We start from the raw sequence: 26731 nt of genomic DNA, 5'->3' as shown, positions 1-26731 counted from the left end.
CTTAACTCGTTGCGGAGTTCAATTTATAACAGTCAATAATTCAGTGAAGGGGCTGATGTCCTTGTGTAGGGGTTTTATACTGGCTAAGTGCAGGCACACACAAAAAAAACATTTACTCATTTTTCTCCGCTATTGTTGAGCAGAGGAGGGGAAAGAAAAATTCAAGGACTGAGTTGAGATAAGGATTAGAAGAAAAACACTTTGAGCGTAAAGCAAATTCAAAATAAATAGTATAAAAAATTATTAATAGAATTAAAAGTGAGTAATAAGAATTTTAAAAAATCCTTAAAACACCTTTTTTCCAATCCCTCCCTCTTGCCCACCAACAGCACAGAGAGACAAAAGATATGATCTTCAGTCAGTTTGTGACTTCTAAAGATCTTTTTTCAGTTTGCTTAGAGAGTTTCTTTTCCTGCTGTGCTCTGGGGTCTTCCCACCAGAGACATTCTCTGGGAACTCTTCCAGTGTGCTTTTAATTTTTACCAGTAGCAGTCCCACCCAACCTGCTGCAACAGATCTTATTCTGGGCACTAAAAACTCAAAATGTTTCTAAAAATAAATTGCAGTAGCAGTGTGTTTTTGTCTGCTCCTCCAGGTAGTGTGTCATGTTTGAATAGGAAACTTTTGTTTTAAATATTTAGATTGTGCCCTCTCACCCCTGCTCTCCCAAGGGTTTTAAGGTATTACCTTGAACACTTCTGATCAAGTACCTGTTTCTTACAGTGCTTCAGTCTTTGTTAAACAAGCTAAAGCAAAGCTTCAAGTATAGGGCTGAAAAGCAAATAGAATTATCCTGTGTATCTATTGAGTGTCCCTGTTAATTACTGCCTCACTTGGGACTGTTTTCCTTTTTCTGGGCTGTGCAGAGTTAACCCTGTCCTTTATTTAATGGTTTGTAGGAAAATGAGCTGTCATGTTTGAAACGGGAACTGTCATCTCTTAAGGAACAGCTGAGAGCAGAAATGGAAGAAAAGGTGGAGTTTTTTTTTCACTGAGCAGCGGGGGTGAGAGGTGTGGCCTGGGCTTGTGCTGTGGGAGGAGCTGGGTAAGAAATGAAACTGAACAGAAAAACAGTGACTTTGGAATGCTGGGGTTGTGCTAAATCTGGTCATGTATTTGTGTGAACTTTGTAACAGTCTGTGATTATAGATTACATACAAATAAACAAACAACAAAGCAAAACTCTCCTTTATTTTAGTTAATTTTAACTAGCTAAAGCAAAAACATTCCCTAAACTGTAAAGTTTTTCAGTGACTTTTGATTGCTGGGGTAGTACCAAACCTGGTCATATTTTTGTGTGAACTTTGTAGCAGTCTGTGATTGTAGACTGTGCTCTGTAATTACACCAAGAAGATTTTTAGCAACTGAATTCAAATCAATATTTCCTTGCTGTCACATAACTCTTTTGTAGGAGAATCTTGTAAAAGAGCACTCTGGCAGTGTGATTCCTGACAGTGAAAAGAAACACAAGGTAACTTTAACTTTTTAATTGCTTCTACAATTTGGTAATATTTACATTTGTAGAATCAATTGAAGTGCCATGAGAATTTATTTGCATTCAACAAAAGACATTGGAATGCTTTTGACTTCAATCTTTTTAAATTATAGAAAATACAAATTTATGTTCCTGACTCCTAAACCTTGTTTAGATCTATACAGTGAATCTATTCATGTAAAAATAGAAAATCTCCAAATTATATTCCTGAAATAAACAAAAATTAAAATAAAAATAAAAAATGCCTCCTTCAGTACAGGAAGCCTCTTGGGCAGTCCAACATTGAAGTTTTGTAACTCCTAACAGTGAATTTTTCTTGTTGCATTTTTCTGCCTATATTTCTTACTTCTCTGTAGATGAATTTTTTCCCCCTGGGATAAGAAGGGATTTTAAAGGGTCACACCATTCCATGGAGATATTAGACAGCAGTTTCTGGAAGGGCTCTCCCAGTGTGTAATTTTTCTTGCTCAGTTGTTGATTTTTTAATGTCTCTAGAACTGATTTACTTAGTCTTTAAAAGTGTCCATTTGTAAAGGCACTTTTCCTCTATGAAAGAAAAAAAAGCTGATACAGCTGTAAAAATGGTCAAAGTATCAAAGTAGTCCTGATTGCAGAACTCACCCTTCTTCCCTGTCAGGAGTTCACTTGTGGTTTTCACATTGGAACAATGGAATCCAGCACCATTTTGATGTTATCTGTCTAAAAAAGGACTGCACTGGACCATTCAATGCTTCTCAGTTTCACTTCTAGTGAAAAGACTATTTTAAATAACACCAATCTTGATGTAGCTATCAATCTTTCTCTGAAAGCCTTTTCCTGCAGTTTTGTTCCCATTTTCTTTGATGTTTGATAGAGTCCAATGTAGTGGCTACAGTTCAGAATAACCTGAATTTCTGCAGATAAGCACAGAGAACTTAAATACCATGTGCCATGAAACTCAGCTCTTCCATAGCTTCCCCTTCATTCTCCTCATTTGGCAACAAAAATAATATAAAAAATGATATTTCCACCCCACCCCACTTTGTTTGGGTCTTTGCTTCATGTTTGGATGGAAAGATCAGAGTTCCACCATTTCTCTCAGGTGAATTCTGGGACACTCAGACTGTCAACTGGGTCCTGAATTTGGCTTTAGATTCCATACTTACCCCATAAAATATAATATAAAAAGAGAAACATTTTCTTTCCCAGACATGTGTTATAAAGACTCCTCCAATGGATAAAATGCAGAGTGGAAGAAGCACAAACCTGCCTGCAGGGCAGAGCAGCAGGAAAAAGCAGAAAGTGCTTGTGCAGCTGGACACTGAGTCAGACAGCTCTGAGCACACTGACCTCCTGGTAAGAGCCAGAGAACAAATCATGTGCTGAGCAGCTCTGAGCAGCTCTCACTGCTGGGGCTGAGAATGGAAATAAAGAGTTTGGGCTTCCACATTCCAGCCAATATTTATGTGTATATTTTTAATTTATTGGTTCTTTCTGGAATTGTCATTGTATGTATATAATTAACATTCTTTTTATTGAACTGTTATGCCTCATAATGACATCTTTTTTTTCATAGTCTAATATCCTTAGGGGGAAAGAAAAAGTATTTTTAATATAGTGTGACTAAGTAACTTTTTAATTTATTAGAGCATAGTCTCGGAAGAAGAAATGTTTAAAAATTTGTACAAAGATTATCCACAAGCTTCACAGTTACATTCCACAGCACCAAAAAAGGTATGTTAGCCTTTCCTAAGATTAAACCAAGCAGTTAATCAGATTGTTTACAGAAACGAAAGGATGGCTTTATTTTCCTTCCTAGAGCCCAGCTCCATGCAGTGTGAAATCTCCAGGCTCTGCTCTGAAACTCAAAACCATGAGGAGGATGCGCGAGGCGGGCTGGACTGCGCTCTCCAAAATGGACAGGAAAAGGAAAATTAAAGATGCTGTAAAGATGCTGTAAAGATGCTCTTTGCTTAAAATCCAGAAATGCCCAGTGCCCTGGCATTGCTTGCAGGGCTGTTTTTCTCTCAGAGTTGGTGCTTTGTTGCATTTTTCTGTCATACTCAGTGTGTTTAATACTGTGTTCATTCCTTTACACATATAAACTTTATAGATCTATAACTGCAACCCCTGCAGAGCATCTTCCACCTTTCCTCCCTTGTGCTTCAAAATGTTGGGACACAAATTAGCCAATTTTAAATTTGGAAATAAATAGAACTACACAGAAAGTTGTTTCAAAGCTGCTTCTGGCTTAGAAATTAGAAATTCTGGTTTCAAAGAACTTCTGTTCTTTTACATTTACTCTGTTTTCCTTAACATATAACTACTTAGTGGAAGAAATGTAGCTGTTAAATGAATGTTCTTTTACCTGAAGTCCTCTTGCTTTTTCCTGCATTTTAATGGCTGTTAGACCTGTCTTTTTAGACTGTTTTGTTTTCAGTATGTTAAAATGGTTTCGAAACTTCTAAAATTTCAGTAGAATTACTTGTATTTAAAAAGATTTCAGCTTCACAAGGAGTAAAATATGCACGTTATAAGATTGTGAAACCAATGTGAAGATGCCATTAAATTGTTTATCTGAAATATAAAGTGTGGGACTATTTGTTGTTGCTTTAAATATTTGAACACGGACATAAATCACCCACCAGCCTTCCTAGGGACCAGCAGAACTGCAAGGATAGATTAGAACATCTATTTCTGTATTAATCCTTGGTTAATCTTTGTCAGGATCTCTGGCTGGTCAGAGTGACCCTGAGAAAAGTTCCAAAGTCTCTTTTCCCAGTCTGGTGCTTGAAGAAGGAGTCAGGGCTCTTCATTTCTCAGTCTCAAGGTTGTTTATTTTATCTTATCTATAAAAAATTTTCTCCTGTCCTGCCAAGGTGAGCTCAGCAAGACAGTTCCAGGCACTCTGCCTCCCCCAGGGCTGTGTTATGTCTTTATACTAAAAACGACATATACAATGTTTACAATTACTTTCCAATACCCATCACCTATGTTAGACAGTGAGCTTCTACTCTAAACCAATCTGTAAGTGCCAACACCACAGCAGAAGATGGAGGCCAAGAAGAAGAAGGAGAAAGCTGGACACATCCAGTTCCCACCATCTTCCCTACTGAACCCCCATACCAAAAACCCTAGAATCTACTTTTCCATCCTGTAATAGCTTCACCAATATGCTACCTAAAGTGTTGTGGCTTGCTGATCTTCATACCGGATTGGTAATATGCTCCATGGGTCATAATCAAAACCACAGGGGCATTTTGGGCTCTGTGCCAGGGTCTCTGAGCCCCCTGGCAGGGGTCTGGGCTGCTCAGGACAGCCAGAGGGATGTCCTGGGTCCTGACAAATCTTGGTTCCACAAAAATGACAAATCCTTCTTCAGAGCCTAGACATAACAACAAAATTACAAGTGTTATGTTTGCCCAATTATCCCATCATAAAAAGGCCAAAAAATAGTAACAATTTTAATTAAATAGTTTAAAAAATGTATAAACAAGGGATAATTTGGTTCAAATAATATCGCATAAGCAAAAACAACCACGGGGTACGGAGGGCAGGGTTCAATGACCCTTGCCACTTCACGTACAAGCTTGCCAAGTGAAAGTCACCCCTTATATGCCATGTGCAAACGCCATCTCCTCCTATTTTCGGTTCGTCACTTTTCTGTCTCCGCCTTCATTACCACCTTTGCCACGCATGCGCCACCACTCGGTTTGGTGGTCACACAAGTCTTTGGGGGTCGTCGCTGATGAAGGCCCTGTAGTCTTCTTCGTTGTCCTTTAATTCACCTTTGGGTTACACATGCGCACCAAGCCAGTACAATGTAAGCCAAGACTAACGTATCAGTGCATCTACATATCAAAGCAATAAGTCCCTTATAATTAGCATTTTCTTGGACCCAACCAGGTTCTTGGTCATTTTTAGCAACTGTATCTTCAGCTTCTTTCCTGTGGTCCTTGAGAACATCTGCTGGGGAAGGGGGGGTGGGTGGAGCCCCTCCTTTCCCTCTCTTCTTCAGCATTACAACTTTTAGCTATTAACTATTTTATTATTCTCAAATATTAATTACTGTATCAATATTGATTGCTGTTTCAATTTTTATCAGCACGAATCATACCTATTTATCACACAAGTTCATCTTAATCCTCGAGCCCTGAGCCCCCTGCCCATCGCTGGGGACTCTGGGGGTTTCCCCCCCTGCCCCAGTGCAGGATTGATGGGGGTAGCACGGTCGGGATGGACGGAGATGAGAGATCTCTGCAGCCAGGTCGTGGAACTTGGGGTTTATTGCAAAGGGCCTGGGTGCAGGGCCCTGCTGGGATTGGGGTTTATTGCAAAGGGCCTGGGTGCAGGGCCCTGCTGGGATTGGGGTTTATTGCAAAGGGCCTGGGTGCAGGGCCCTGCTGGGATTGGGGTTTATTGCAAAGGCCTGGGTGCAGGGCCCTGCTGGGATTGGGGTTTATTGCAAAGGGCCTGGGTGCAGGGCCCTGCTGGGATTGGGGTTTATTGCAAAGGCCTGGGTGCAGGGCCCTGCTGGGATTGGGGTTTATTGCAAAGGCCTGGGTGCAGGGCCCTGCTGGGATTGGGGTTTATTGCAAAGGCCTGGGTGCAGGGCCCTGCTGGGATTGGGGTTTATTGCAAAGGCCTGGGTGCAGGGCCCTGCTCGGAGCTGCAGCCACAGCTCGGAGCAGGCCCGAGAGAAGAGAGGGGGAGAGAGGATGAGAAGGTAAGAGAGTAAAAGCGTAAGAGAGTAAAAGGGGTAAGAGCATCAAAGGCAAGAGCTAGGAGACAAGAGGTAAGAGCAAGAGTAAGAGAGGTAAGAGCTAAAACAGCAAAGTTCCCATTACAATATAATAAATCTTCTTCTGTGTTGAATATTCTGATTCTCACTAACCAATCTAGTACAAGATACAAATCCTACAGCATTTTCATACCACCTATAAGAATCATTACTGAAATAAACAGGGCCAGGAGACTTCTTCTCCTGTGTAATGCCTTTATTAAAAAGTGATCAGCTCAGGATTGGGCGGCTCGACGGGTCTGCAGCGTCCGTCGTCTCCCAGGGCGACTCAGAGGAGGAGGATATGCGCAGCTCTGTCCACCAGGGGCAGAGCTGGGGATCAGATCCTCTTGGGAGCCTTTTTGGGTCTCCTGATCCCATAAGATGGTGTCAGATGTTGCCCCTCCCATTCAGTCGGCCTGGTCTCAGCTCCGGGGTCAACTCCCATGGTCAGGGCGAGAGGGTCCGAAGGTGTTCCGCATCTCTGCAGGCTCGGCACTCGGTTCCTCACGTCCAGACATCACTCTAGTCTCTCAACTCTTAGGTGGCTCGTTGTTTTTGGGGTTTCTCCATGAGTTTGGAGATGGGGGTCTCACAAAGCATTCTGGTCTTGCGAGTCACTTTGCATAACCCCCCCCCCACCTTCTCAGGTGTCTTCACTATTCTGGGAAAGGTACAACTTAGCTTCGGGCAAGGTCCCCACCCAGGAGAAGGGCCATTACCTCGCCCCGGCCAGGGCTTTTACTAATACAAAAACAACCATTAACGACAACGACCCGTGATTACAATAACAAAACACACAGAACTTGGGCAGGGCCAGTGGTCTGGCTGCCTTTTTGAAACTTTTTCTCATAAAAAATATTAACCGAGTTTTTGTTCATAACAGTCCCCCCTCTTTTTCTTTGATCGAGCTTAAACTCTAAGCTCGCATCAACTCTTAATTTTTGTTTTGAATCTACTATAAATCTCTTGTGCACTTTGGTAATCACGGTTAGTTAACCTTGTTACTTTCCTTGGTTTCTTCAGGTTTGTCTTCACGGCAAACACTATTTTACTGAAACAGATAAATAAGCATAGTAAAAATAGCAATCCTCCAAGTGCACACACAGCGAGAAAAACTACCTTTTCCCACACATCCTTTTTGAAAATCTCCAGGTTCTCCCACCCACTGGGATCAAGTGTAGGAGTTTGATCTTCATTATTTACACATGCTAACCTTTTTATTTCGTTTGAAATGTTCCTAATAATTGAATTCTTTATTTTTAATACTGCCTGGAGCCGAATAATTTTGTTTAACATAGATATTGGGATCCGAATTTGGCTTTTACAATTTTGGATTTTCTCAATTTCTATTTCACTGTGCCTGTTCTGTTTAATTTCTCCCAAATTATTATATATAGGAACTCCCAAACTTGATCCAGTTTCTTTGGGCAACAAGAAAATTGGTTTTATCACTCTAGCGGTGCAGCTGCCAGACGAGATCAAATCTAGGGGTTTAAGGCTCCCCTGAAATGTGTTCCTAAAGGGGTTTATCTCTTTTCCAGTACACTCATATAAATACTTGTAACAAACAATTTTTCTTACCATTTTCACCATTTCTTTGCTTTTTACTATATCTGCTGAGCTTGTTTCAGCAGCATCCCATTTAAAGCACAACCAGGCTTCCCCTATAGGGCACTCTCCTAGGAGTGGCTGCCTAAAAGTGGCAGTATTGTATATTATCCAATACACTCTCTTATTTTTTTTGATAAAAGACCAATTGGGAGAGGTTAACACAATCAGGGTTAGAACTGATGTGGACTCTCGACAAGGAGCTCACTTCCTCCTCACAGCGGGCTTGGTAGCATTCATTGCACGGCTCAGCTGGGCTCCCCAGAGCACCACCAGCAATCAGAGCCATCAGCACTACCCTTCCCAAGAGTCCGGTATGGGTCATCTCACACAGCCTGCCCACCCGGCCTTGCCTCTTGGGGAACTTTACTGAGGAAAAGCTTCCAAGCTCTTTAGAGTCCCTTCTACCCGTTTCTCTGGTTAAACCTCTCTTGGTCTGTTCCCTACCAATTTTGGTTTCCCCTCCCAGGGGAGTGTTCTGTAGAGGATTAACCTGGAGTCTTTAGAAATAAATTGGGGAACTTAACCAGAATTACTAACATAATTTACACAGAACAGTCTTAAAATATTTTAAGCAATATTAGAACTCTGATACCAATTTTTTTCCCACACAGTTCAGTCTTTTTGACTCTTCCTTCTGAGAGTCATCTTTAAATCACAGTATACTCAGGTGAATTAACTTGTGAAGCAGATGAATCTTGTCCAGCGCCGGGGGGTGAGAGTGATGTGGACTCTGGTCCAATGCCAGAGGGAAAAACTGGGACTCTGGCCCAATGCCAGAATGCCAGAGGGAAAAAAAAACTGGTGTTGAATCCTGGTCCAATGCCAGGGGGTGAGAGTGATGTGAGTCCAACCTTTTCCTTTTGGTCTGCACAGTCGAGTTAGTAATGAAGAGTACCTGAAACGGGCTTTCAAACACAGGCATTAGTGGTCTGCAATTTAATGAGTTTATCAAAACTCAGTTTCTCTGTTTAATGTTATTGGTTAATTTCTCTTTTTCCATAGCTTGCATGTTTCTCTCATCAACTTCTACATACTCTGTATTTTGCAAGGAGTTGTATTTCTCAGCTAACTTAACTCCCAAAGTATTTTTATTCCCCTATTTTTCTGTGTATTTAATTCACTGGTTTTTCTGTTCTATTTTTCAAGATCTTATCTATTTATCTCTTGCTTCTGTTTCTCACTTTCACTTACAGCTTAAATACTTCTTTCAACCCCTTACACTTGAATTTTTTTCTCTTTTTTTTTTTTCTTACGCCATTCTTCTACACAATACACTTCCCTCTAAGGAGATGTGGTAAAACTTATAATGCACAATCTACATTACCTCTATTCTAATTTGTCTATATTTATTCTCACACATTCCTTCACACCCTCAAGACACAAACTGGATCATTATTGCTAGAAAATCACTGTGGCTCCCCTCAACTTGGGGTTGGCCCACAGGTCTCAGTATCCCTGGGCCTCTTGGAAGGGCCCTGGCTCTGGCTGCCTCTCGTGCACATTCACCTGTGAGGCTGTCTGCGTGTCACTCACACTCTCGCAGCTACGGCTCCCTCACACACCTGAGGAGCACTAGTCTAGTTTGTAGGTCACACACACACTTTGGCCACAGCCCCCACCCGCCTGGGGGACACAAGCCTGGTTTGCAGGTCACACATACACACACTTCCACTGCCCCCTTCCCACCTGCCCAGGAAGTTGAGGCTGACTTTGTGACTCACTCTCACGCACACAACAAGACAACAATAAGGTACCTTTTACTTTCACATCACTTATTACAAGTTAAGTATTACTGGCCAGTTTTGGTGCTATTGGATATCCTTTCTACCTAGTTGTTTTTTGTCTAAATCCAGATGTTTTTCACTATACTATACTATACTATACTATACTATACTATACTATACTATACTATACTATACTTCTTAGTACTTTGTTGAGACAGGACTTATCTGCTCCTGTATCTACTCAAAAATTCTAATTCTTCATTTAAGGGTCCCACTTCAAAGTTTACCAAGGGCTCTTCTAGATGTTACATCAGGTCCCCTATAGTGTAAAGCTCCTGACCCTCTAATCGTCACCTTTAAGGATCTTCCCTAAATTATCTTGTTCCCTGGCTATTGCCTCATCAAGACTGAGTTTTCTACAAAACCTCCTGACGTGTCCTGCCTTTCCACAGTAAGAGCAATGTCGCTCTCTCAAAGGGCCTTGAGGTGTCTCCATCCCTCTTGTACCTGACAGTACTGACTTATCCTTGCCTCCTCCTGGTGGTGGACCCGCCCACCCTACACTTTCTCTAGCTACAGCAACCATGATCTTAGCCTTGGCCTTTGCTTTATCTTCCTCCCTCCTTAAATACACCTTCAGTGCCTCTTTTAATAACTCATTAATGTCCTTCTCTTGCCAATCTTCCATCTTTTCCAATTTTCTCCGTATATCAGGCCAAGATTTGGTAACAAATTGTACTTTTAGTAGCATTTGACCTTCCGGGGTGTCTGGGTCTATTCTGGAGTACAACTGAAAGTTCCGCCTTAGGCGATTAAGCCAGGCAGCAGGAGCTTCATCTTTCTCCTGTGCACCCTCAAATGCCAATTGGGTATTAGTTCCTTTGGGAACTGACTCTTTGATCCCCCGTATTATCAAAGACCTATATTCCCTCATGGCCTTCCTCCCCTCCTCCTGGTTAGGGTTCCAGTTGGGCTCCGTTAGTGGCAATTTCTGTTCACCTGTTGGCACCTGGGGTCCTGGACTGTTATCTTTCTCCCAAATTTTTATGCCAGCCGCCCTTATCATCTGGACCTCTTCTGGGGAAAATAATATACTCAGGATGGAATTCATTTCCCCCCAAGTGTAGATATTTGGACCTAGAAATTGATCCACTTGTTTGGCTATGCCCACTGGGTCCTCAACTAAATGCCCCAACTCTTTCTTGAATCCCCTCACCTCAGAAGCAGTTAGGGGAGCATTCACAAAGCCAACACCTCCCGCCACTCCTCCCATAGGAACCTCTCTGAGGGGAAAGAGTCTCTCTGCCTTGGAGGTCTTGGATCTGGTGCTACAGTATGGCCCATCTTCAGATGCCAAACTACTTTGAGGGTTCTCTGGGTTACCCTGAACTTTCTGCCCATCAGCAGGTGTATTTGCTGATAGCTGTCTACTGGGCGAGGAGGCATTTGTGTCCCAGGTAGAAGGAGGTAAAGGGACAGCAATAGGAGGGGGAGAGGGACCTGAGTAGATATTAATCGGAGCTGGAGAAGGGGTGGAGAATGCAGCAGGTGGAGTAGGCACTTGTGGTGGTGCAGAAGGAACTGGAGGAGATACTGGGTTCATCATAGCAGAAGCTGAAGAGGTAGAAGGAGGAGTTTGAGCAGGTGGTAATGAGATGGCAGCCGGGGGAGGAACCGGACCTGCCATTTGAGGTGCTTGAAGGAGAGGATTATAAGGTGGAGGGGCAGAAGGAGGCAAATAATCCAGGGGGTCCCATCTTTTACTAGTTCTATCATCCCCTCCTTCATTCCTCTGTACCTTACAAATTCGCACCCCTTCATCCTCAACAGCGCTCTTTACCCAGCAAGCTACATACAATAATTGCTCAGGATCAGTATCCCCTCGAGCTGTCAGATAATTATTTAATTGTTGGCACATCCACTTATCCTTTGTCCCACACCAAGGCCATCCTCCTTGCAACTCTAATTCTGGCCACGCTTCCATACAATAATGGATCATTTTCACTTTATCTAATCCCTTCGTGGCCTCTATAGAATCCCATTTTACTAACAGTTCTCCTAAGGGACTACTAGGAGGTATATCCCTCAGTCTCTTGCCAGTCTTTTTACTACTACAACATCCCATTTTTCAAGTCTCAATAAAAAATATCCCGAAGGTGCCTCTACTGACCGGGAATTTCAAAAAAACCTTCCTTGAGGAGCTCCAGCCTCCTCCACTGAACTTCAAATTTACTGCCTGATGCTCAGGACTTTATACTGAAACAACTGCCCAATCTCTTGATTGCCCAACTTCCCAGCGTCAGGTCTTACATCTATCGGGACTTAAACACACGAAGCCACGGCCAAGAATCCGGGTTGTGCCTGACACCCTCAGTCAGGAGAAACAACTGCCTGATTTTTAGTTTGCCTAACCTGCCAATTTTTAGGCTTCACCGTATCAGGACTTAAAAGCAAACCGCAGCCTCCTTCGCTGGGGTTTGTGCCTGACTCCTTTGTCAGGACTTACTTTGCCTGCAGGGCTTGTGAAACACCCGAATCCTTGTCGGGACTGACAAATCTTACTCGAATCCTTCTCGAGACTTACAAAAGTGCCTGACCTCCCTTTGTCAGGACTTACTTTGCCTGCAGGGCTTGTGAACCACCCGAATCCTTCTCGGGACTGACAAATCTTACTCGAATCCTTCTCGAGACTTACAAAAGTGCCTGACCTCCCTTTGTCAGGACTTTGGGGTGCGTGCCACTCATACACAGTAATTCACTCCGCACGCCCGGAGTGGGGGGGCCCTTTATTCCCCCTTGGGAGACGACTCACTCACACTAATTCCACTCGCGTCCCCCTGTTCCTGGCCGCTTTTCTCGCGAAAAGACGGAACCGCAGTAATGAGGGGTCCACTCTCGCTTCGAAGGTCCGGCTGCCGGCCCTCGTCTCACTCACACACACATGCGCACGTCTCCCGCTCCCGCCACCGAGTTTCTCACCAGTCCGGTGCTCCGGTGCTCCTCTGCGTCGCTGTCCTGAGCCGGTCCCTCTGGTCCTGGTAGCCAGCTGTCCTCTGAAGATCCAAGATGGCCAGTCCTGAGTCCTCTTGCGGCGTGGCTATTCCGGACGAGAGCCCCCAGCTGAAATAAACAGGGCCAGGAGACTTCTTCTCCTGTGTAATGCCTTTATTAAAAAGTGATCAGCTCAGGATTGGGCGGCTCGACGGGTCTGCAGCGTCCGTCGTCTCCCAGGGCGACTCAGAGGAGGAGGATATGCGCAGCTCTGTCCACCAGGGGCAGAGCTGGGGATCAGATCCTCTTGGGAGCCTTTTTGGGTCTCCTGATCCCATAAGATGGTGTCAGATGTTGCCCCTCCCATTCAGTCGGCCTGGTCTCAGCTCCGGGGTCAACTCCCATGGTCAGGGCGAGAGGGTCCGAAGGTGTTCCGCATCTCTGCAGGCTCGGCACTCGGTTCCTCACGTCCAGACATCACTCTAGTCTCTCAACTCTTAGGTGGCTCGTTGTTTTTGGGGTTTCTCCATGAGTTTGGAGATGGGGGTCTCACAAAGCATTCTGGTCTTGCGAGTCACTTTGCATAACCCCCCCCCACCTTCTCAGGTGTCTTCACTATTCTGGGAAAGGTACAACTTAGCTTCGGGCAAGGTCCCCACCCAGGAGAAGGGCCATTACCTCGCCCCGGCCAGGGCTTTTACTAATACAAAAACAACCATTAACGACAACGACCCGTGATTACAATAACAAAACACACAGAACTTGGGCAGGGCCAGTGGTCTGGCTGCCTTTTTGAAACTTTTTCTCATAAAAAATATTAACCGAGTTTTTGTTCATAACAATTACATTACCATACTGTGCTACATTTTAAACCCTAAAAACTCCTCTGTGGTCCCCTTCAGTAGGGGCTGCTCTGACCCTCGGGCCTGCCTGCAGGCAGAAGGAATTGTTCCATCAAAAGGGGATTACTTTCAGCGGCCACACCGTTGTTTTCCCGTTGTTCAGTAACTAAGGGATCTCATAGCTTGCTTTCATTTCAATCTCGCTTATAGTTTCCATATTCTCAAAATCTTTTGCCAGACAATCATATTTGTAAGGCTTTCCTGTTTCATCTTCTCCAACACCCCAGAGCCGGCGCCGCTGCGGCTGTGGGACAGAGGGGGGGCGAAAGGGGATCCGGGCTTGGAGCGGGAGGAAGGGCAGGGAGAGGGGAAGGGGAGGAGCAGGAACAGGAGCAGCACGGAGGGAGCAGCCCGAGGAAGAGCAGCAGCCGGGGAAGGAGCATTGCGGGGTTCCACGGCGAGCCCGCAGATCGGCTGGGCCCGGCAGCATCGCATTGCCCCGCGTCCCGCAGGTGAGCGCCGAGGGGAAGCGGCAGCTCCGGGAGGGTTTTTGGGGGGAAGAGGGGGATTTGGCTGGGATTTGGACCATGCCGATTCCGGAGTTATGAAAAGTGCGTATTATATGGCTCTATGCAGATATTTACTGTGGGAATCCATAAAATCAGAGGGGTTTGGGAAAGCTGCAAAAGGCAGGCCTCAGAGACAGCAGAACTGTGAGTAGAGCGCAGCCATGAGATAGATCATCAGAAAAATTGTTTAAACTGTAGAAAAAGCAAGGGCAAATAGAACAATGGCCTGTGTATTAATGCTTGTCTGAATAGCTCTCTAAGCTGCAGAAAGTTTATCTAGCAAGATATTAGGAAGGTTAAAGCTTAAGAATGGAGCTCTGTGTGTTGTGTTTTAAGGCTTACAAGCAGGTATTGTATTCGAAATAAGCAAGCATTGTTTTAAGCAAAGGTACGTGTGCTTATGGTGTGTGAAAAATTGTAAAAGTTTAGTAGTAATAAAATGGTTCTAAAAATAGTAATACAATTAGAGTAATAATAATTTGGACAATTTGAATTAGGACAATACAAGACAACAAATACAAAGAGTTACGGACCTCTGGGTACCTTTTTCTGGGCAGCATGAGCCCGAAAAAGGACCCTCGCTAACAAAGATTAACCCTTAAAAACAATAGCCCATTGCATATTCATGCACTTCATACATGATGCATAAATTCCATTCAAACACAGGATTCTCTCTGGTCAGTGTCAGCTTCTTCCTCTGAATCCTAACAGCACCTTCGAGGCAGGAAGAAGTTCGTTTCTTCTGGTAAGAGAGCAATAAATTATTTTTCTCTGAAAGATTCAGGTGTCCTGTGGCTGCTATCTCGCTGGAAGTCCTTTCTTTAAAAAAGTATCCTACGTGGCATCGTTTCTATTTTAACAATTTTTATAACCTAAAACTATATTTAACATGGTACTTAAGAGAATTAATACAGCATTACTTTCTAACACAACGCATATAATATTCATTTAATATTTGCGAAAAGCCAATCATAAAATACAGGCATTTTCACATTTACCATATGTATTTTGGTGTATTGATTAGTAGTGCTGTATTAACAGTTTAATAATAAATGTAGTGTCTTGTAATTAAAAGGTAACTTTTGTAGTTAAAAGAAGAACTATGTCAGTGAGGTTTTTTTAAAGAAAGGAATGAGGCACTCGCATCAGATAGCAGCCACAGGACACCTGAATCTTTCAGAAAAAAGAATTTTTTGCTCTCTTACCAGAAGAAACGAACTTCTTCCCGCCTCAAAGGGGCTGTTAGGATTAGAAGGAAGAAGTTGATGATGGCCAGACAGAATCCTGTGTTTGAATGGAATTTATGCATCATGTATGAGGTGTATGAATGTGCAACGGGTTATTGTTTTTAAGGGTTAATCTTTGTTAACCGGTGCCCTTTTTCAGGCTCGTGCTGCCCAGAAAAAGGTACCCGGACATCCATAATTCTTTGTATTTGTTGTCTCATATTGTCCTAATTCAAATTGTCCAAATTATTATTACTCTAATTGTATTACTGTTTTTAGAACCATTTTATTACTATTAAACTTTTAAAATTTTAAAAACAAGTGATTGACGTTTTTCACAGGAGTTGAGTCCCAAATATATTTTGGTGTCACTGAGAGAGGTATTTTTAATTTATTTGATGAAGGGGGTACTTTTGGATCTCTCAGGAGTGCAAAGGGGAGCAGGGGAAGCGCTGAGTGCCTAGAGTGGGGGGATGCTGGAGAAAGGGGACCCTGGAACACCTGATGTAAAATTTCAATAGCGAATGTGAATTTTACTTCTATACCTTTTATTTTAAAGCAAGCACGCAGCGCTGGGTGGCTGGGGAGTCACTGCTCCACTCATAGCACACACAGTTCAGTAAATTATATATACTGTTTTTAAGCCTACAAAGCATTTTCCAATATGCTTGGTTAGTCCAAATTAGCAAATATCAATAAGCTGGGAGCAGTAATTTCACAATATTTCTAGGTGGTCATTGATTGCTATCCTTCTTGTGATTGTCTGGAGGGAGGCCTTGCACTGGTGTCTGCTACATGATTTGTCAAGTGCATCAAGCTTTTTATTATACATAAGCTTTTAATTGCTTTGTTACAATATCTCTTAGCTTTACCCCAACTTCCTCTATTTTATTCTAAGCATCAGTCGTCTTGCTGCCTCATCTCTTTTGCTCTACTATACTTCTTTGATTTTGATGCTTTATTTGTCTATTTGGTCAGAAAGTTTCAAAACCTTTCTTTGTGTCTTGTTTTGGACACAGCAGATAGAAGCATTTGCTGATTCCATTCCCAATTGGCACGTGTCACAAAAACAATTTCCACAGAACCAGGGGAGGGTGAGCCCTGGGACCCCCAAAACCCCCTCAGCATGCCTGAGCAGGACTCGGGAGAGGGGGAATGCCCAGGACCCACAGGCCCCCCATCAGCTGGGAGAAGAGGGACCCCCATAAGCCCAAAATAAGGACACTGGAAACGGGGCACTCCTGGGAGAGGTTTTTGGAATTCCTGATTTTTGGAGGTATTTCTGGCCACCAGACACTCAGTGACTTCTAGAGATGGACTTGGCCAGTGGGACCTTCAAAGCCAATGTCCTGGCTTAGGGCAATTTTGGGAGGAAAAACTCTAAAGGTGTTTCCTGTAGAAGAGCAAAGTCAAGTGGCCCCTCCTCCAGCTGGTTCTGGAAAAGTATTTTCTTTGAGAGAAGTGGAAAAAACTGTTTATTGAACAGGCAAAGCACTCACCAGCCCCAAAAATGAACAGTATTAAACAATAAAATCTCTTGCTGCTCCAAAAGAGATGACAAACTCACAAAGTCCCTCCGTGAGCTGTAGCATGGCTTGCTCAGTCTCTTATCAGTCTCTTATCAGTCTCTCTGGTGCTGGAAATGCCGTGGCCCAGCCCCGGTGGGGCACAGGTGTGAGCACCTGGTGCTCTTCTGGGTGTTCAATCCAGAGCAGGTTTAGACAGGTCCAAAGAAAAGGATAAACCAAAAACCACAGTCCAGGGAGCTTCTCTTCCTCTGCTAGCTCAAACTGACTAACAGCAAAGGAGGGCTCTGTCCCGCTGTCTGTCCATCTGCAGACAAGAGAGGAGCAGGAATGTGGAGGAGTGAGAGAGGTTCTGAAAACAAACTCCGTGCTTCTTCTTCCTCCCTCTCTGCTCTCAGAACCAGTGTTAAAGGTGCAAAGCTTATTTCAGACAAATGGGGATACGAGCATCATAATTTCACCACTGGGACCCCCAAAAGACCCTCAGCCTGTGTAAGCAGGACCCGGGAGAGGGGGAATGCCCAGGCCCCACAGCCCCCCCAGCAGCTCTGAGAAGAGGGACCCCCATAAGCCCAAAGTGAGGACACTGGAAACAGGGAACTCCTGGGAGAGGTTTTTGGACTCCTTGATTTTTGGAGGTATTTCTGGCCACCAGACGTCCGGTGACTTCTAGAGATGGACTTGGCCAGTGGGACCTCCGAAGGCAATGCACTCACATCTTGTTTTTCCCCCAAATCAGGATTTCCTATTCCCAAACCTCATCTGGATGGAGAAGGCTGTGAGGAAGAGGAAGATGCCCCAGGGCACTGAGGCAGGTGAGAAGGAAGTCAGTGCCCCTTTTCCCCTCTGTCCTGCTCCGTCTCCCAGCCCAGCACGGCCCCAGCTGCAGCACAGCCCCACTGCTGATGCTGTCCAGCCAGGGATGCACTGGGGGGATCTCCTTCCCCTTCCCTGTGGCACGGAGGCAAATCCCAGCCTCTCCTTGTCCTTCCTCCCCCAGGGAAGGAGCTGAGGATGGAGACCAGGGAGGACAAATCCTCACAGCAGAACCTGGTGGAAGAGGCCATTTTGAGCGGCTCCAGGGCACAGGAATCCACTGGGGAGGAAAAGCCCCGGAGATCCCTCAAGAGGAGGGGCTGCAAACCCAGCCCAGGGTGCTCCGAGCAGGAGAGACTCAGCCTGTGCCTGGAAGGCAGCCAGAGATCTGGCCAGAGCGCTGAAGTGGTGGTCCATCAGCAGCTTGATGATGGCAAGAAGCCCCACCAGTGCTTGGAATGTGGGAAGAGTTTCGGCAGGAGCGACCACCTGCTCATCCACCAGAGGACCCACACCGGGGAACGGCCCTATGAGTGTAGGGAATGTGGGAAGAGCTTCAGGATCAGCTCCCACCTGATTGTCCACCAGAGGATCCACACCAATGAACGGCCCCACAAGTGTGGGGAATGTGGGAAGAGCTTCAGGATCAACTCCAACCTGATCTCCCACCAGAGGATCCCCACCAATGAACGGCCCTATAAATGTGGAGAATGTGGGAAAGGCTTCAGGAGGAGCTCCAGCTTGAAACTCCACCAGATGATCCACACTGGGATACGACCCTTTGTGTGTGGGGAGTGTGGGAAGGGCTTCCGTGACAGCTGCCGCCTGATCATCCACCAGACAATGCACACTGGGGAGTGCCCCTACACGTGCTCAGAGTGTGGGAAGAGCTTCATTGAGAACTCCAGCCTGATTCTGCACCAGAGGATCCACACTGGGGAGAGGCCCTACAAGTGCAGGGAATGTGGGAAAAGCTTTAGGCAGAGCTGCCATCTGAATGCCCACCAGAGGATCCACACTGGGGAGAGGCCCTATAAGTGCAGGGAATGTGGGAAAAGCTTCATCGACCCCCCCGGCCTGAGTGTCCACCAGAGGATCCACACTGGGGAGAGGCCTTACAGGTGTGGGGAATGTGGGAAAAGCTTCAGTCAGAGCACTAGGCCGATTCTGCACCAGATGATCCACACTGGGGAGAGGCCTTACAGGTGTGGGGAATGTGGGAAAAGCTTCAGTCAGAACTCTAGGCTGATTGCCCACCAGAGAATCCACACTGGGGAGAGATCCGATGAGTGTTCTGAGTGTGGGGAGAGGTTTCAGAGCCGATACCGTCTCCTCAAGCATCAGCAGATTCACACAGAATAGAGGCCCTTCTGCTGCCCTGACTGCAGGAAGGGCTTTTAGAAAAACTGCACTCTCGTCACCCACCAGTGGATCCACACTGGGGAGAGGCCCTGACAGTGTCCCAAGTGTGGGAAGAACTTCTCCCAGAACTCTGCCATGACCCAACACCAAGGGAGGCAGCAGTAAGGGATGCCCAACAAGTGCCCTGTGTGCAGGAAGAGTGTTGCCTTGATTTTTAAAGATTTTCTGAGCCTTCTAATGTTTACATTCTTGTAGCAAACTTTCTCAAACACTTTCTGTAAATAACTTCTTGTTTGGCATTCTTTTATAGAAGAAGAAAAATATGATGGACTGTTAGTTTGTCCAGTGTCATTGGAGAGGTGGCACTTTCACCCTCCAATCCACGGTCGCTTTTAGAAAACTGTAAATGTTGGAGTCAGGAAATAAACTTCCCTTTTCTTCCCCTTGAGAGCAGCAGTGTGTGCGCTCGTGTTGTTTTGTGTCCTACAGTGACAGGAAGAGCTTTGAGTGCTGCTTCAACTCCATCCCCCATTGGGGACCCCCACTGGATGGTCCACAGTGACCCTCGCTGGGCGGAGACTTGGTCATCCATGATCCTGGTGATCCATGTTGGGAAGATACCTGGCTGGTGGTCCCCACATCTTCCTGGCTCTCCTTGGGCACTTGGACACGGCCAGAGAAAAATCCATTGGGATGCAAACAGACATCAGAATTTCATAGTGGACAGCACAGTTTTTTACTTTCGACCCCAAAACAGTCTCACCTTTTGCATCCAGTCATTGCTTCGAGTGGCATCCAGAATTCCAAATGGTGTTGGAGGTCTTTTCCAACCTGAATCATTCCATGATTCTAATTCTCTCTGGCCCACCAGCATCTTCCACAGCCAAATGGTGATTGACTGGGGCAAAACCCAGGATTTTGGAGACAATGGAGTGGAAATCTTTCTAGAAAAGGTCCTTTCTACCCGCCCAGGCACACGGATACTCAGCCAGCATGGACACATAAATGCTTTTATTTTGGCCTTTATTTTCTTTCATTTTTCATTATCCTTCACCCAACATTGGGGTAAATATAAAGACATTCAACTAAGATATGGATGGTGACATTGTGGGACTTGGGTGGGGACATGGTAGGGATGGGGACAAGGACGTGGGTGGGGATATGGTGGGGATGGGGACAAGGACCTGGGTGGGGATGTGGTGGGGATGGGGACAAGGACATGGCTGTGGATGGCGATATTGGGCTTGGGGGGTGTCACAGATAGAGATGGTGACATGGGGCTCTATGGCCATGGATGAGGAAATGGGGGACATGGCCATGGATGGTGACACAAGTGGCCTAGAGACAAGTCCATGGGTTGACATGTCCATGCCATGGGGTGTCCCATGGCCAAGGACAACACATCCCCACCACCACCATGATACTGTCCCTTTCATGCTGCCATTTATTCCCTGCTCCTCCCCATTGTCACCCCACTGTGAACCCAGCCAGGGACAGGGGTGACATTTGGGGACACTCCTGTCCCCACTCCAGCACATACCTGGGGCCAGCAGAGAAGGGGATGAAGGACGACGGGGACCGTTCCTTGCTGTTTTCCAGACTGAACCTCAGAGGACTGAACACCTGGGGTGACACCAACACAGTCACACCGAGGGGACACAGCTGTCACCACCATGGTGACAGGGACACCTCATAGGGTGGCCCTACCTCACGCTTGGGCCAGAGGTCTGGGTTGTGGTGGGTCCCATAGATGCTCATCAGGCAGATGACCCCTGGTGGGATGGGAATGGCCACTTTAGGGACAGCAGATGAGGATGGGTGGTGACACTGGGGACACCCTGGCCATGCCATACCCTTGGGGATGACACAGCCATCACACAGGGGGATGTCCTCGGTGCAGCGCCAGGACACAGCAGTGACAGGAGGGTGCAGCCGCAGGCTCTCCTTGATGCACATGGTGGTGAAGGGCAGCTGGGACAGGTCGTCCCTGGGGACAAGCGGGGCTGGCATCGTGTCCCCAAGCCACATGACCGGGGTGGCCCTGGGGACATCTCACCATTCAATGTCTGCAGTGTCCCGGCCAGCCAGGAGCTCCTGTACCTGCTGGCGGCATCGCTCCTGGTGCTCAGGATGGCCGGCCAGGTTGTAGAAGAGCCATGCCAGGCCACTGGCCGTGGTGTCATGGCCTGTGGGGACACTGGGTGAGTGAGGGGACACTGGAGTGGCTCCTCCCCAGTGGCACCTGGGAGCTCGTGCTCGCCCTCAAACATGAAGGTGTCAGCCTCAGCCGCGATGTCCTCGTCCGACGGGGTGCGGCCATTCTCGTCCTGCAGAGGCAAGATGAGCCACGGGCCACTGGGGCCACCAGTCTGTGGGCCACCTGGGGCCAAATCCCATCCAGGGCCACCACCCTATGGCACCACCATCCCACTGGCCACCAGCTCTATGGTCAATGCTGCCCATGGCCACCACTGTTCCCCTGTAGCCACCAGTCTATGTCCAAGCCTCCCATGGCCACCAGCATCCTACTGGCCTCTATGGTCAATCCTTCCATGGCCACCACCACTCTCTTGACCACTTTCATGCCCCAGCCCCACCTTGGTGAGCAGCAGGATGTACTCGCTGGGCTGCCTGTACCAGGGACGATGTGGGGACACTGTGGCCACCAGCATGGATGATAGCAGGACCATTGGGGCCACCAGAATGGCCAGCAGGGACAGTGATTGGACAGGATGGCCAGTGGGGACCATGGCAGAGCCAGCACAGCCACCAGGATGGCCAGCAGGGACAATGGTAGGGCCACCAGGATGGTGTCATGATCCGCTCGTACAAGCGAGGGTCATGATGGTTTGTTAACTGATCTGAGTGCAAAAGCAACACGGAAGGGGATTTTGGTATTAATCAAAACAAATGCACCTCTTGTTGAGTGCCCACAGCAGATGCGATGGAAGGATTAGAAAGGAGAATAAAGGAGAGAGAGAGAGAGAGAGAAAGAGGGGAGGAATAGCTGCCAGTGGAGAGATGAAACCCTCGTGGTCCAGCCAATAGATCCGTCTTGTCACGTCAGGGAGAATCTCAAAGTCTTGGTTCTGTTATAGTCCTCCACCAAGGGGGAGAGCAGGTAAGTCTATTGAAAGCACCGAGAGGGAACAGCTAAGTTTACAGACAGTCCATGTTCTCAGCAGTGAGTGAGACCAATTGTTTTCTTGGTCCAGGGAACACACCTGCAGGCAACACTTGGCAAACATCTGGCTTCAGTTCGGCCAGCCCCCTGTGTTAGAGTCATAGGGGTCTCAGTCTCAGCCCTTGGGAGGGGGCTTCAGTCTCTGTCACAGCGGTCGTGAGGCAGCTGAGGGAAACCTCAGAGTGTCTCTTACAGATGATCAGTGGGGACAGGTGTCAATCACTCCTGGCCGTGGGTCTCATAGCTGAAGATGCACTTCTGGAGCGTGTCCAGGGTGAGGAGGCTCAGGGGCTGCAGCACCTCCAACTCCACCGGCCCCCACCAGCTGCCACTGCTGCTGCCGCCCACTTGGCCTGCGGGGAAGGGCTGAGTTGGGGAGGGAACAGGGAGGGGATCAGGGACATGGGATAAATTTGGGGGTGGGACAGGGGTGGGAGAGGGGGAGGAGTTGAAGAGAAGGTGTGGAACAGGAATGTGGTGATAAATGAGGGGTGGGGTTGGGGTTTGGGGGCAGCTTTGAGTTTGGGGTATGGGACAGTACAGAATTTGGGTACAGGACGGGGCTCGGGGTGCAGGACAGGACTCAGGATGCAGCAGTGGGTGCAGGACAGAATTTTGGGTGCAGGACTGTCCTATGGTGACGTTATGATGCCTGCATCCCCATCCATGTGTTCTGTTTATGCTGGATATTATGTTCTGTGCCTTCAAGACTGGCTCTGAAGAGCGAAGTTTTGTTTTGGTTTTGTTATCAGCCACTCCCCCACGGCTGGCGGGACACAGAGACAGGGCAGTGCATGGTGCTGCTTTTGCTTTTTGCTTGGCTTTTTGCTTTGCTCTTGCTTTTGTTTCTGCTCATTACTTAGTTTAGCTAAGCACTCCGAATTTTTCCCTGGACTGTTTTTCCTTTCTCTTTTTTGGAACCACTCAAACCTGCTCCGGACTGGGACCTGGGAAACACTGAGAGTTTGCACCTTGTGGCTGCAGCAGCTGCCCCAGCACCGGAGGGACTGATAACAGAGCGACCACTCCCAAGAGAGACTTTCTGAATTTGTCATCTTTTTCAGAGTGGTGAAAGAGTGTTGTCACCTGGTATTGTTCATTTTGTGTGCTGGGGGTGCTTTGCCTGTTAAATAAACAGGTTCTTTCCACTTCTCTCCAGGGAATCCTTCCTGACCCAGTTGTGGGGAGGGGCAATGTGCGTTTGCTTTCTGGAGGAGCCCCTTTGGAGGTTTTCTCCCAAATTTGCCCCAAACCAGGACAAAATTTGGTGCCCAACGTGTGGGGCTTGAGAGAGAGTGGAAAAAACCCTGTTCTGACTGCATTTTGGTTGCCATTACTCTGTGTTGGTATAAAGCAGTTAATGGCCATGTTTTTTGAATTCATAATGTCTCTTGGGGTGGAGGCTTGCATGCATTTCTGGTCCCCAGGTGCAGAGGATCATTAATGGGACATCACACCATGATTAATATGATAAGGGAAACCAATTTATTACAAAAAGCAAGCCATATTTATACTGTTCTCTATTGTTCACCCCTCAAGCTGATACATGATTGGTTAAATCCTTTTTACGCACGCATTTTGATATTTCAGTTAATTTTAGTTAGTCTTTCTTCTTCATGCATCTCGCTGTGGTTTTCTTGTCTGCCTTTGCATCCTGAACCGTCTGCTGCTGAGCGTGTTCTCCTTCTTTTGTGTCCTTCAAGGGCATGGTGACCTCACTCAGGTTCTATGAAGGCTGGATTGTGAACATGTTGCATATGTCCATTGTCCTCCAAAAAACCCTCAGCACTCCTCCCGGTGCTTTCTGGTCATTCAAGTGCCCTTCAGCTGACTGGTTTCATGCTTTGAGCTTCAGGGAATTGCCCAATCTTTCTGAAGCTGAAATAAATATCATATTAGTCAACATCTTAATTGTGTTTATATCTCACAGAATTGCCTTTTCTTTTGCCTTTGTCTAAAACGGTTCCTGTGCGGAAATCTCTGGGGGATGGTGGACATGTCAGATGCTGCTGGGACATCCCAGAGCACTTGGACCTTGGCTCTGCACAGGAGAGCTCTTCATCCCCTTTCTCTCTTTTCCTCCCTCTGGGCATGGAGGGAGCTCCTGACTTCAGTGTGTGACTCGTGTGTGCAAAGAGCAAATCTGGGCAGAATTGGGGCAGGGAGGGTTTGGGGGGACCTTGGGCTCTGTGCTGGGCACAGAAGGTGCTTTCCATTGCTCTGAGGCTGTCTGCTGTGGAAAGTGGATTTAATATCCAGCAGAGAAATGACTTTTGCATTTGATGGAGCTGTGTCTTCCCTTGGCTTTGTTGGCTGAAAAGATACAGAGGAGCACACACAGAGTTACCAACTCCTGGATTCCAGCAGTGTTCAGATAGAAGTTACAACAGGAAGTAGGGTCAAGATGTGTGCTTGCCTTGTGGTCAGCCTTCAATACCCCTTGGTCTCTCTGGGCCCTTCCCCCAGGTGGGCCTTGGGCTCATTTGGTCCCTCAGGAGCTGGGCTGGGGCTGCAGAGGTGGCTGTGGAGCATTGCCTGTGCTGTGCCAGGGACTGGCAGCCACTGCTGGGCTGGGATAGAGGCTCTGGGGGGATTGGGGCTCCAGGGCAGGGCAAGGCTGGACCTGCCCCTTCCTCCCTCCCACACAAAATGTTTAGAGCCAACAATCTCCTCCAGTCTGTCACAACAGGGAATGCTGGAAGTGAAATCCCAGTTGTGGCCATGGGCACCTGGCTGAGAAGGACAGTTTTGTTCCATAGGAAGGAAAGCACAGAGCCTCAGTGTTTGGAAGGCAGGTGAGAGTCTCACTAGGCCAAGGCCAGCCAGACTTGTCAGGAATGGCAGATTTTTTTTGGGAGCAGTCTTTGGATTTAGGGAATTCTGGAGGTGGAAGACCAATCTCAGCCATGCATGCCTGGAGAAGTAGGACAGTTCTTTCTCATAGGGAGGAAAGCACGGAGCCTTCCCCAGTGTTTTGGGGACAGATGGGAGGTGACTCTCCTGAAAACATTGCCTGCCACACTTGTCCTGGCAATATTCCTATGGGAAAAATTTGGAGTTGAAATCCCAGTTCTGGCCATGAGTAATTAGAAGAGATTTACAGTTCCTTTCCTAGCAAGGAAAGCACAGAGCCGCAGTGCTCCAGGAGCTGACAAAGTCAGCCTTTGATATTCCAACATCAGCCAGAGCTGTCCGGTGGCCCCTGGGAGGCCAAGCCAGCCAGGCCTGTTCCATGCTCCCTCAGTTCCATGAGACCCAATGGTCCCTTGCTTCCATGTGTCCCTGAGGTGCCATAATGCCCCCTTGGTGACACGAGGCCCTGAAGGGTCCCAATGGTCTCCATGGTTCCATCAGGCCCCACAGAACCATAATGGTCTCTGGGTTCCATGAAGCCCCGCTGTGTCACCAAGGCCCCTTGGTTCCATGGGCTCCAGGGGTGCCACAATGATCCCCTTGGTTCCATGAGGTTCCATAGTGCCACCACGGTGTCCTTGGACCTGCTGGGACTCTCAGTGTGTTCCCAGAAACCCCCAGCATGGTTACAGACACTCCCAGTATATCCCAGTTGCCTTCAGCATACTCACAGTCATTCCCAGTCACATCCACTTGGCCCAGTAAGATTCCACTTTCCACCAGTATGATCCCAGTCACTCCAGTGAAGGGAACGGACCGGGATGGACTGGGACAGGCTGGGATGGACTGGGACACCAGGATACACCAGGCAGGATACACTGGGATACACCAGGATAAACTGGGATACACTGGGATACACTGGGACACACTGGGATATACTGGGATACACCGGGACATACCAAGACACACCAGGATACTCCAGGATACACCAGGACACCCTGGGATTCACCGTGCCCAGCACTGGGACCCACTGGGAGCAGGATCAGAGCACACTGGGACTCAGCAGGGCCAGAACTGGGGCAAAAGGGATCACAGTGGGACCCACTGGGATATACTGGGAGTGACTGCAACCATACTGGGGATGACTGGGAACACACTGAGAGTGACTGGAGTCACTGAGTCTACATTGGGGGCAACTGGGAAGACTGGGATCACAGTGGATTCCTACCGGGGTCATACTGGGAGTGACTGGGTCTGTGCTAGGGTGTCGTGGTTTTGGTTTGCTAATATAAGATCTCTTTAATTTTGAGATTTTTTTTGGCTAATGCACTAAAGAATGTGGTGGGTTTGGTGTTGGTTAATTACTAATACACTTATTTTTGGTTGTGAGATAGGATTAGGAGAAAGGTAAAGCAGGCTCAAAACTTTAAAAGGGTAGAAAGAAAAATTTTAATAATAGTAAGTAAAAAGAAAAAAAAAGGTAGTAAGAATCAAAGCAAACTTTTTAGAATACTTCTCCCCACAACTTTTTCTTTCTCACTGACAATGTAAAGAAACTAAACTTAAGATTTCTAGTCAGTTTACTACCTCTCAAAGAGTCTTTTTTTAGTTCACTTAGGGAGAGAAGTCCCTCTTGATAAAGTTATGGAGACTTTTCTACAAAAGGAAAAAAACAGTTTTCTCGTGGTTCTCAATTTTGTCATGAATAACAACTGCCAGGGGAACCTTGCTATCGTAAAATCTTTCTTATTTCTACAAACCTTCCCACAG

At 46.8% G+C, this 26731-nt stretch overlaps 1 long non-coding RNA gene and 1 pseudogene across 1 annotated transcript; both read left to right on the top strand.

Moving 5' to 3' along the window:
* The window catches only part of LOC134432881 (zinc finger protein 208-like), a 1008692-nt pseudogene extending 989624 nt beyond the window's left edge, over positions 1–19068 (top strand).
* Positions 1330–4063, top strand: LOC134432835 (uncharacterized). Its single transcript, XR_010031400.1, has 3 exons — positions 1330–1471; positions 2684–2830; positions 3294–4063. It is a non-coding gene; the product is annotated as an uncharacterized LOC134432835 (long non-coding RNA).
* Positions 19069–26731: the final 7663 nt, after the last annotated feature.

Source organism: Melospiza melodia (genome assembly GCF_035770615.1).
Source record: "Melospiza melodia melodia isolate bMelMel2 chromosome 7 unlocalized genomic scaffold, bMelMel2.pri SUPER_7_unloc_1, whole genome shotgun sequence".
NCBI classification, from domain to species: domain Eukaryota; kingdom Metazoa; phylum Chordata; class Aves; order Passeriformes; family Passerellidae; genus Melospiza; species Melospiza melodia.
The sequence above is the reverse complement of the archived record's forward strand: the minus strand, read 5'-3'. Positions and strand labels throughout refer to the sequence as shown.